General features: G+C 38.7%; 1 pseudogene; it reads right to left on the minus strand.

Annotated features, from left to right (window-relative positions):
* Window positions 1–9,981: 9,981 nt before the first annotated feature.
* LOC100480774 lies at window positions 9,982–10,542 on the minus strand (annotated as a pseudogene).
* Window positions 10,543–10,857: the final 315 nt, after the last annotated feature.

Below are 10,857 nucleotides of genomic sequence, written 5' to 3' on the forward strand. Positions count from 1 at the left end.
GGGATCACGACCTGAGCCGAAGGCAGATGCTTAACCAACTGAACCACCTAGGGACCCCTAAAGTGTTCTTTGTTTTCTTCCTCTAACTCATGGTCTCAAACGCAGCACAGGGTCCCTTCTGTTAGGAATTTCATGTTCATTCTCAAAAACCCCTTCTAGACATTGAAAATGGAGTTATATCCTCCATACTATTTGTAACCCTTTTTCTTAATATAGTACTTTCTATGTCAATAAAACACAGATACACATTAGGAACTCTTCTGTGTACTTTATGTTAGATAATTTAATTCAGTCCTTACAGCAGTCCCCTTCCTACTTCACTGAAAGAAAGCCATCAGCAGAGAACTTCACAGGTTTCTACCAACAAAACTGCCCTGTCCAACAGCATTTGCCCCCATTTCTTCCCCATCTGTTGTCAGATGATCTTAACAAATTTGTGTACATTCAGCTCTCCTCCAGGAGCACCAGATCCATCACGTGGCACCTACTTAAGAACATCACTTCATGCTCTTTTTGAGTGTATGTGTGTGTGTGTGCGCATGCGTGTGTGTGTATATATATGTATATATATGTATGTATGTATTTATTTTTACTCTCTACCAGACTCTTCCCATAGAATAGGCTATTTGACCCATCTTTAGTGAGCTTTATCGGGACCCTACTTCCCCTGCCTCTTCATTTCTTGGGCCCCCTTTGCAACAAAACTCTTAAAAGTTTGGAAAAGAATGGAAATCAGGGTCTCAAAGAGCTGTCTGCAGTCCTTTGTTTATTACAGCATTATTTATAATAGCCAAGATGTGAAAGCAATCTAAATATCTGTCTATGGGCAAATGGTAAAGAAAATATAGATATAATGGAATATTATTCAGCCTTAAAGAGGAATCCTGATAGTTGCAAGAATGTGGATGGACCTAAAAGACATCATACAAAGTGAAATAAGTCAGTCACAGACAGACAAACATTTCATGATTCCACTATGCATAATAGATTTATGGAGTAATTTTTCTAAAATACAAGTTGTGTGATATCTTTTCATTGTGTAAATACCTAACACCTGTTCTGAATTTCACTTGGAAAAACCACAATTCCCTACAAGGCCATCAAGGCCAATCACTATCCAGACCACTTACCTCACTGACCTTCTCTTCAAGGATTCCCTCCCTACTCACTGCACCAGGCACATGGATCAGCCTGACTTTCCTACAGTACTTCACACGTGGCCCTACTATTTTCTTTACCCAGGATACTCCTCTCCCGATATCTATCTACTAGGCTAAATTTCTTCGGTCTTTCCTTATATTTCACCCTTTCAATCAGGTTTACCCAGACCTCAGTTCCTAATTCTGCAGAGCTCCTCCTCCTACCCCAGCTCTCATGATCCCTGTGTTCTTATCTAAAATGGTAAATACTTGTTCATAATTAGGCTTATTTTATGACCTCTCCCTGGAAATAAATTTCATAATTGGTCTGTTTTGTGGTTTGCTATATTTACAGATATATACTAAGTGACTAATTCACTTCCTGAAACATAACAGATGTGAAATATTTGATGAATGATTATTAATGATGGCACCTATACATTTAATTTCTGAACTCTGTTTTCTTTGTAACATTTTTTTCCCATTTCACTTAAAAAGCTCTTAATTCCTAAGGATATTTTGTGTATTAGTCAAGTTCTACCTGGGGTTTATTTTTATATAAAAAAATGAGTAAGATTTTCTGTAATGGTTAGCCAGTTATTCCTATAACATTCGTTAAGTAATTCTTTCCCCATCCTAGAAACCAAGTGAAGAAAGAGTACAAGGAAAAGGTAAAATCAACTGAGCCTAAAAATGACAGGGTGAGAAAGTGATGGTTGATAATTTATAACTGGGTTTAGTGACTTATACATAGGCTGCATATATCCACTTAGATCTATTTCTGGACTTTCTATATTCCCTTATATAGTGTATTCATATTACGGCAGCTTGAGCAGTTCTAATGTTTCTTTTCTCAAAAACTTTCTCTTACATTTCACTCACAATAAAAACCACATATCTGTTCTTTTGCTACTAACTTTAAAATGGTTGATTTAAGATTTACCTTTAAGATTTAAAAATTATAAAAACATTATTGATCTTGTATATAGCTTCAAGGATTATTTCATCAGCCAACTTTCAAATTTTAAATAGCATATGTTAATTTTTTGTGAGATCTGAAAGGACCATAAGGATGAACTGGCTTGAATTTAGCATAGGTTGACACCCAGCGGGTTAGGTCAGTTGATGGACCACTGGCTGCCATCACCCACTTCTCAGCAGGTCAGTGGCTGTCAACTGGCCACACCTATCATACAGAACATGAAAATTCTATTTATCTGGAAAGGAGAAAACAGAAGTGAAGCTTGAACTAATAAATACTGTATGTGACTGCCCGAAGATAGATATTTTGTGCTGAACGATTCCATATCCCTTCCTGAAGACAGTATCACCTACCCACTCCACCTCACTGCATCATGCTCAGCTTGGCTTATTCTATAAGCAGAGGTGGTCTAGGGAGAACTAGCTGAAACAGACTACCCTGACATGCGGAACCCCAGTACTTATGACTGTAGATAACTTCTAAAATAATGGTCAGCTAATTTTTTCATTTTTTTTCATTTTTTTAAAGATCCAGATATTTAATATCTTAGGCATTATAGGTCTCCTACAGTCTCTTGGATCTTCCCTTCCTCTTCTTTTGCATTTCCGTTTTTCCTTACTCTTCTTTCCTTACTCTTTGAAAATCATTTAGTCCAAAGGTCATACAAAAATAGAAGCTGGGTTTGGTCCATGGGCCGTTGTTTGCCAACTCCTGATCAAAAGGCTATCCCCAGGGTATCTGGACAGTACCTTAAATGGATAACTTGCAGCTGACCCTCAAGAAATAAATCCCTTTCCTAAGGCATCTTCATGTTGCCAGTGTGGCAACCATGGAACTGCGTTGCTCCGATGTCATGCTGTGGCGAACATAGTTAAAGGACAGCCCAGCTGCCACGCTTCTCTAACCCCTGCTGCATTTGTACTGAGGTCACACTGCGCTCAGTGAGCGAGCACAGCAGGGCTAGTATGAAAGCTTATGACTCTAAGACATGGGACTCCTATGACAGGAAAATTAAGGTAGAAGATTCCCTGTTAGCCTCTCTTAATCTTGCTTAGAAATATGATCAGGGTGCCTGGGTGGCGCAGTTGGTTAAGCGTCCGACTCTTGGTTTCAGCTCAGATCATGATCTCAGAGTTGTGAGATTGAGCCCCATGTCAGGCTCTGTGCTCAGCATGGACTCTGCTGAAGACATTCTGTCCTTTTCCCTCTACCCCTTCCCTATGCTCTCTTGCTCGCTCTCTTGCTCAGACTCTCTCTTTCTCTCTCAAATCTTAAAAAAAATCTGCTCCAGTCTGAGACTCCTTGTACCCAATCCTTCTTTCTTCTTCCTCTATTTTCACAGGGGTCAGATTGGCATTGTAGCTACCTCTCCTTATGCTCCCTTTATCTTTCACAGGCTTTCCCCCCCATAAAATCGTACACATCAAATCCCACTTGGCATTGATTTCTCGGAGGACCCAAACTTACACACCAGGTGATTCTATCTCTGAGGAACAGATCATTTTCATGCTGTTTCTCTTTTTCACCAGGCTAAAAAAAAAAAAGTTTGCTAGCGTTGCAATAACCTAGTACCACAAACTGGGTGGCTTAACAAGGAATTCATTGTGTCACGGTTCTGGAGACTGAAAGTCCAAACTCAAATTGTGTGAGGATTGGTTCCTTTAGAGAGCTTCTGGAGAAAATCTGTTCCATGTCTCCTAGCTTCTGGCAGTCGTGGATGTTTTTTTAGCTGGTATTCTTCCTATATCTTCATATTGCCTTCTCTCTGTATGTGTCTCTTCACATGACACTCTAAAGACACCAGTCATATTGGATTAGAGGCTCACCCTACTCCAAGATGACCACATCTTAACCATACCTATTTCTAAATCAGGTTACTTTATGAGGTACCAGGGGTAGGGTCGTCAATATGTGATTTTTGAGAAAACACCATTGAATCCAAAACATCAAACATGACACCTAATCACCTCCTCATGGACCACATGAGCAAAACAAACTATGTCCTACAGAGCAATATTAGAATTACAGCATTTTTCACAGAACAAATATTTAATATTGCTTGTTGATTTTAAAACATTTCAGCCAATCTCCTCCCAAGGGACAGATTGCCTCAATAGACAATCACCCACTTACTATCTACCTTCCAAAATTTCCCTGGTTTTTCTTCCCCTCCCATTTTTTCCTTCTCTCCCATCTCTTCCCTCCTCCTTTCCTTGGGGAAGAGAAACCAATCCTTCTCATTTTCTTTCATATCTAATAACCACTGCCCTAGAGTAAAAAAATGGGACTATTGCAATAAACAGGTCTAGTCTCCTTGGATGCAAAATGCACCTTGAAATAATATTTTACCCTCCTCCTTCAGGCAGCAGACAAGCAATATAAAATGTTATCACAGGAGCTTATGGAGTATACAACAGAAATTTATTGCTTCATAAGACTGATAGCTCTAGAATACAGTGAAACACAAATGGGATATGGCACATTTATAGTAAAGTAATTTTTCTTAAAAACATTCTTATCATTAAGTTTTCTCCCCTTTGGGAAAATATTAGTATTGATAGTTGATAATAAGTTTTAATGTCAGGTGAAATAAAAATAAATAATTTATCCTCCCATAATTTCTCATATTTTTATAACTATTTAACCTTCTCTCTGAGTGACAGTGGCCCTGGTTTTGTACATAAGGGACTATTCAGAACAGCATAGCATAATTAAGTGACAAATACTCCCCATCTCAAGCAAAGCTGTAATGCTCTTGGAATCCAAATTAACCAAGTTAATGCAAACCAGCAATCCCAGTGAGAGAACATCCCTGTGGATTATGGGAATTTCATCTATCTTGCTCTGAGATTCTGTTCTCTCAACTGAACGCTAATTTCAGATAATTGTACTCCTTATGAGAAAGAAATTAGGACATTTAAGTATGGCAACAAGAGAATTATTTTGCTTTTATCTGACCCTTATATAGCTCAGGATTGTGTTCTATTGAATTCAAGTAGAACGTAAGCTTACCTAGCAGCTCACTCCTATTAAAACTACCTTATTGCCATAGCATTGGGATAATGCACATCCTACCAAGTTACAAACCATGTCAAAGTAATTTCCCAAACAGACTATTGGTTTCCTTGGACTCTGTAACTAGGTGTTAATATAGTAATCTGACATTGGTTTCTCCAATGCATGCAAGGCTATCTTGCTTTCCTCCCAGTTACAGAGTTTAGAAATCCAAGAGTTGTTAAAAACTCCTCACTTTCTCTCACCTCTCACCTCTTGTTTATCCTTTTCAAGACCCCATCTTGACTTTTTCCACTGCTCTCTTTACAGCCCATCTCTTCTCCCCACAACTGGCATTTTTAAATGATAAAAAGGTCAGAAGGAAACTTAGATAATGTACTCCTGTTACATGAGTATCCATGCTTTGTGTTTCAGGTGATGAATTCAGTCTTCATACCACCCCATGTCAGCATGGAGGCATTCTGGATTGTAGACCCTTTCTTTGTATTCCATTATTCCTTTTAAATTATGTCCAAATTCTCAGCTTCCCCTTTGAAATAAAACCAAAAACTTTTCTGTACTTGCTGATTCCCATTTCTTTAATTCTCCACCTTTTTTTTCCTGTTAAGATACAGGATCCTCATTACAGACTATGTAGTGTTGTATGTTTGTATCAGACATAAAAATAATACAATGAATGCCATAGACCAGAGCATCAGTGGCATGTCTGAAGTCCTCTGTAGTCTTTCACAATTACATTCCCAATTGTCTTCCTAGAGGTAAAACTGTATCTTTGGAGTTTCTGTTTGTGGAAATAGCAGCCTGATTTATTTCAGATCTCCTAGTAAAGGGAAGAAAACCACAAAAATTAGAAAAATACTTGAAAAGGAATCTGTATGAAGGAATTCAAATGCTATAAAGGCAGAGTGTTCTTTTTTTCTTTAAGTTTTTAAAATCTAGTTAACATATAGTGTGATATTCAGAGTGTTTCAAAGCAGTGAACCTAATATTCTAGACCTACCTTCTAGGTGTTAATCAGGAGTCATAAGGCTAAGAAGCTGGGTGTCATATGGAAATTAAGAGATTTAAGTAGCTGAAAAATCTGCACATCTTACAGGAATGGAGTACAAAACTGGATTGCATGAGTATGAAGAGAGGCCTTGGTAAATACTCTGTGCATTTAGTTGAGGAAAAGAGTGAATAAGAAATAGAGAAGCCCAACTAAAGATGAACTTAAACAGTACTCAGATTAAGGAGATCTGCCCCCTCCCCTATATGCATATTAAAAGCAAAACGAAATTCCCTCTAGAGAAGATGACTCAGGTCTTCAAAATTTCTATGTTTTACACATCTGGAATTCAGTCAAAGTTTACCTGGAATATCCCAGGTAAAACATGGATAACAAAAGCCCAATATAAAAACATAACAAAGATACATAAAGATCAAGATGGGTTTACTAAGACACTGACTTTTAATAATTCATTAAAATGTTAAAGAAATTAGAGAAAACATAAAACGTTTTCAGAATTTTACAGAATTAAAAAGTGTTAAAAATCAAATGGGTTATACTTATAAAGCTGCAAAGTGTAATAACTGAACTTGAGTACTCAATCTAAGAGGTAAAGGAAGACTGTTCATGTAGCTTAAGAAAAAATTAGCAAACTGGAAAATAGGCCAAAATAAAATACTTAGTCTGAAGCCCAAGAGAAAATTTGCCTTGTTGTGAGAATGTTTCTAAACACCCTATAGAATAGCATTTTTACCCTCATTCTGTTCATTTTTTTTTCTGATTTTCATTTATGGGGTCCCTTTCCCTCATCTGTTTCATTTACTTTTTTGTATTTGGAAATCTGAGAACTCTTTGTGGCCACAGATGGTCATCTTTCCTGTAGAAAGAATTTGCATTTGCTTCTGGATATCTGATGACATTTCCAATTGAGGATTTATTAAAATACCCAGTAAGACTGAGGACAGAAACCCTAAAGAATGTATTCAGGCATCAAAATGTGTGAACCGTGACTTGTGGTCTAAAAAACTTGGTATATATATTTTCTCTTCCAACAGATTCAAGTCTGTGACCAATGAGTATTTTTTTTTCCACCCTTTCTGTGGTTTTCTGTTTGTTTCTTTGTTTTTACATCACCCTCTCACTGATGATTTAGGTCTGTAAGATTCCCAGCTTCATGTTATAGGGTCTCTAATTCAGCTCCAGGCAATTGTATGGCCTAGATTTTGTTGTTCCTCTCCCTTTTTGATGGTTACAAATAATGTTCTTCACAAATAAAAACCATTTTGGTCTTGGTATAAGGTTTGCTACAAGACAGCATGTCATGGAAATGGTATTCCCTTTTTATTTTGGCCTTCAAAAATTTCCTTTATACTCTTCAGCTATGTTTTTATTTTATTATTTTATTATTAGTTTTTAAAGATTTTATTTATTTGACAGAGAGAGACACAGCGAGAGAGGGAACACAAGCAGGGGGAGTGGGAGAGGGAGAAGCAGGCTTCCCAGTGAGCAGGGAGCCCGATACAGGACTCAATCCCAGAACCCCGGGATCATGACCTAAGCCAAAGGCAGACGCTTAACAACTGAGCTACCCAGGTGCCCCCGGCTGTGTTTTTAAAAAGTTTTTTTAATGTTTGTAAAGTTTAGTTTTTTGTTAAATATTTTGGGTCTTTTAATAAGATCCTACAGGATGAGGAACTTTTGGTAGGAAATATTTTAAGCCTACCAAATCACCATTCTTCTTCAAACTGCTCCAGTTGCTTTCACCAAGAACTCCATTTTGTTCAATCTGAGTTTTCATCTTACCTGAATTGTTTGCCCATGACATAATTGATCATTTCTTCCTTCTTGATGTACTATCTCTACCTTTCTTCTAGAATACTCAATTTTATTCCTCATTAACCATAGCTCCTTAGGTGCTAATGTTGGATGCTCATTTTCTCAACACTAATGTATGAGAAAACTTGGAGGTTCTGTACCCTGACTTGCTCTCCGTTCTCTCTTTCTCTGGGACTGCTCTCGTGCCCTCCCAAGCTCACATACCATCTATGCACTCATTGATGCTTCCTAATGTGTGTCTCCAACCTCAACCTTATCTTGAATTAAAGGTGTGTATAACAGTTGGCCACTTGAAATCTCCATTTGTAGATCTAAAGAGCATCTTGAACAAAAGTCCTGATTCTGTTCCTCACCAGTTCCGCCTGCTGTGTTCTGATGCCTTTCGGTGAAATATGCTTTCAGTGAAGGACACCTTCATTTCTATGGATGTTCACACCAAAAAACCATTAGTCATCCCAGACTACGTTTTCACATCTCACATTTGATCCATATGAAAATACTGTGGCCGGTAACCTTCCAAAGAGCTGAAATTCAACCACTATCCTGCTGCACATTCTGTCCTCAGCTAAGTTGCCCTTGCTGTCTTGTCTGCCTGGACTTTGAACCCCACAAAGCCATGTATGTGAGAACCTGACCAACAGTTTCCTCTTCAGTGAGGCCTACCCTAACTACTTAAAATAGTGGCCTCTGTCACTCTACCATCCTACTCGGCTGTAGTTCCATTGTGGAATTTATCGCCACATTACATACCATGGGTGAGTTTTTTTCTTAATGGCTTTTTGCCTCAAAAATTTAATCTTTGTGTAAGCGTGGATTTCTTTTTTTCTTTTGTTCACTGCTACATCACCAGCTCCAGAACAGAATCTGGCACAGAGTAAATGATTTAAAAAAACAAAATGAAACAAACCAACCCCATAGTTTAATAGGTATAATTTTATTGTTTAGGAGATGGAGGGTAAGATAGTTTTTGTGTTTCCCAATGCCCTAGAGCTAGAATAGCTAAAAACTAAATCCTGGTCATTTTCAAACAATAACAAAACAAAAAGTGCTTTTTCCTGTTGCCCCTTACTGTGGCCATAAAAATTTCTTCACATGAAATTCAGACTTCACAGTCTGACCCCAATCTGTCCTTTGAACCTCATCTCGTATATGAATCCTTTTCTTACAGAAGACTTATGTGAGCCTCAGCTCATGCCCTGCGTACCTCTGTGCTCTACCTCCAACTTCTCCTTAGCCTGGAATGACCTCTTTCCCTATTTCTGGCTAATCAAACCTTCCACTGTCTTCAACTCAGGTCAAATGTCACGTAAATCATCAAGTCAGATCCAGTCATCTCAGTAAAAATTAATCTTTTTTTTTTTTTCCTTTTCGGGCATTGCCAAAGCGTTCAGTTTTTATAGAACTTTGGCACTTTACACTATGTGCCTTGTGTTAAATGCAATCCTATGCCTGCCTGTTCCCTCAAGAGAAACTAAGCCGGTTGAGGACAGTAGTTTCTATTTAATCACCTTCACATCCTTCCTTTAGGTCTTAACAGCGTTGCATATACATGGTCAGTGTTCAGTTAAATATTGCATAAGTTCTTTTCGCTACCCCGTCATATCCAGTTGTCCCTATGATTTTCAGTTTCTTTTTTAGACAAAGGTCTTATATGAATCACAGGTAAACGATCATGTGCATATCACGTTTTTCTCTCAATGACAAAGATACGGTTTCATTTTTTTTTTAATCCGTTTTTAGTGACCCACATAGCTGGGAAAATGTTGCTGGGTTTTTTTCTGGTGCCCCACAGAACTTCCTAAGTCCATTAGAGGGATGCTGCCTATCTTGGCTGTAGTATTTCCCACACTGAGAAAAAAACCATAGATGGAATATGTTTATTTCAGAAAATGGGCAGTAACTGGCTTTGAAGGAAAGTTGGTTAAGCTGGAGATTCGGTTACAAGCTTTGCTCCCTTCTTCTCCCTTGAGGAAGTAGACACAGAAGCACGTATTCGGGAAGTTCTGGCTTCAGTGAGTCATTCATCCTTTCACCAGCCAGACCTCACTGTGACTTTCATAGGGCTTCATGGGAGGGTCATAGCTGGTGTAGAAGTAGAAATCACTCCGTCAGGTGGCTCTGCCCTCCACCATGGTCCACAGCTGGGCGGCATGAGCTACATAGTCCACTTCCTTGACATACCAACAAACTGCAGGGAAGAGACACTGATGCTTTCCCTGTCCTCCACCTCCGTGCTGTCATCAGTAGAAAATGGCAGGTTGCTCTGAAAGTGGTTTGGAATCTGGAACCAGACTTTTAATTTCTTCTGTATGGAGCCATCTTCACTGGGACACACAGCAAAGGAAGTGGGAACTGTCCACCCATCCTGATTCCCTTGTCATTGGTGTCTCCCACATACTTGATGACTTTGGGCATTGCTTCCCATGGAGCCTCACCCACAGGCTTATCTGTCACTTCCACTGTGGCAAACCTTCTGGCTTCACAGGTCCTTTCCTGACAGAAGACTTCTTCCTTGCCCCCTTTGCTCAGGACCTGCCAAGGCCACACGTCTCTATGCTTTCAAAGAGCGAGTTCTTGATCATGTCCAAATGATGTGGCTACGGTGCTTTGGACATACCAGTGGACCATCCAGTTCTCTTTTTTAATGTTATTTTGATGCATACAATAATAGACTCAAACTTTCCTTTTTCTGACTGGCTTATACGTTACTATAATGATCAGTAATACAACCAGTAGCACTTATTTACAATACGTTTTCCAGTAAAACCACATTACTTAAAAAAATAATGAAAACAGACATTAAGAGAAAAAAAATACACAGGGAGGCAAACATGGGGTAATCAAACGTGTGTATCTGGGAGGGAAATTCTCACTGAGACATGAAAGGAAATAAGGTC

The sequence above is a fragment of the Ailuropoda melanoleuca genome, chromosome 7, assembly GCF_002007445.2.
Source record: "Ailuropoda melanoleuca isolate Jingjing chromosome 7, ASM200744v2, whole genome shotgun sequence".
In the NCBI taxonomy this organism is placed as follows: Eukaryota; Metazoa; Chordata; class Mammalia; order Carnivora; family Ursidae; genus Ailuropoda; species Ailuropoda melanoleuca.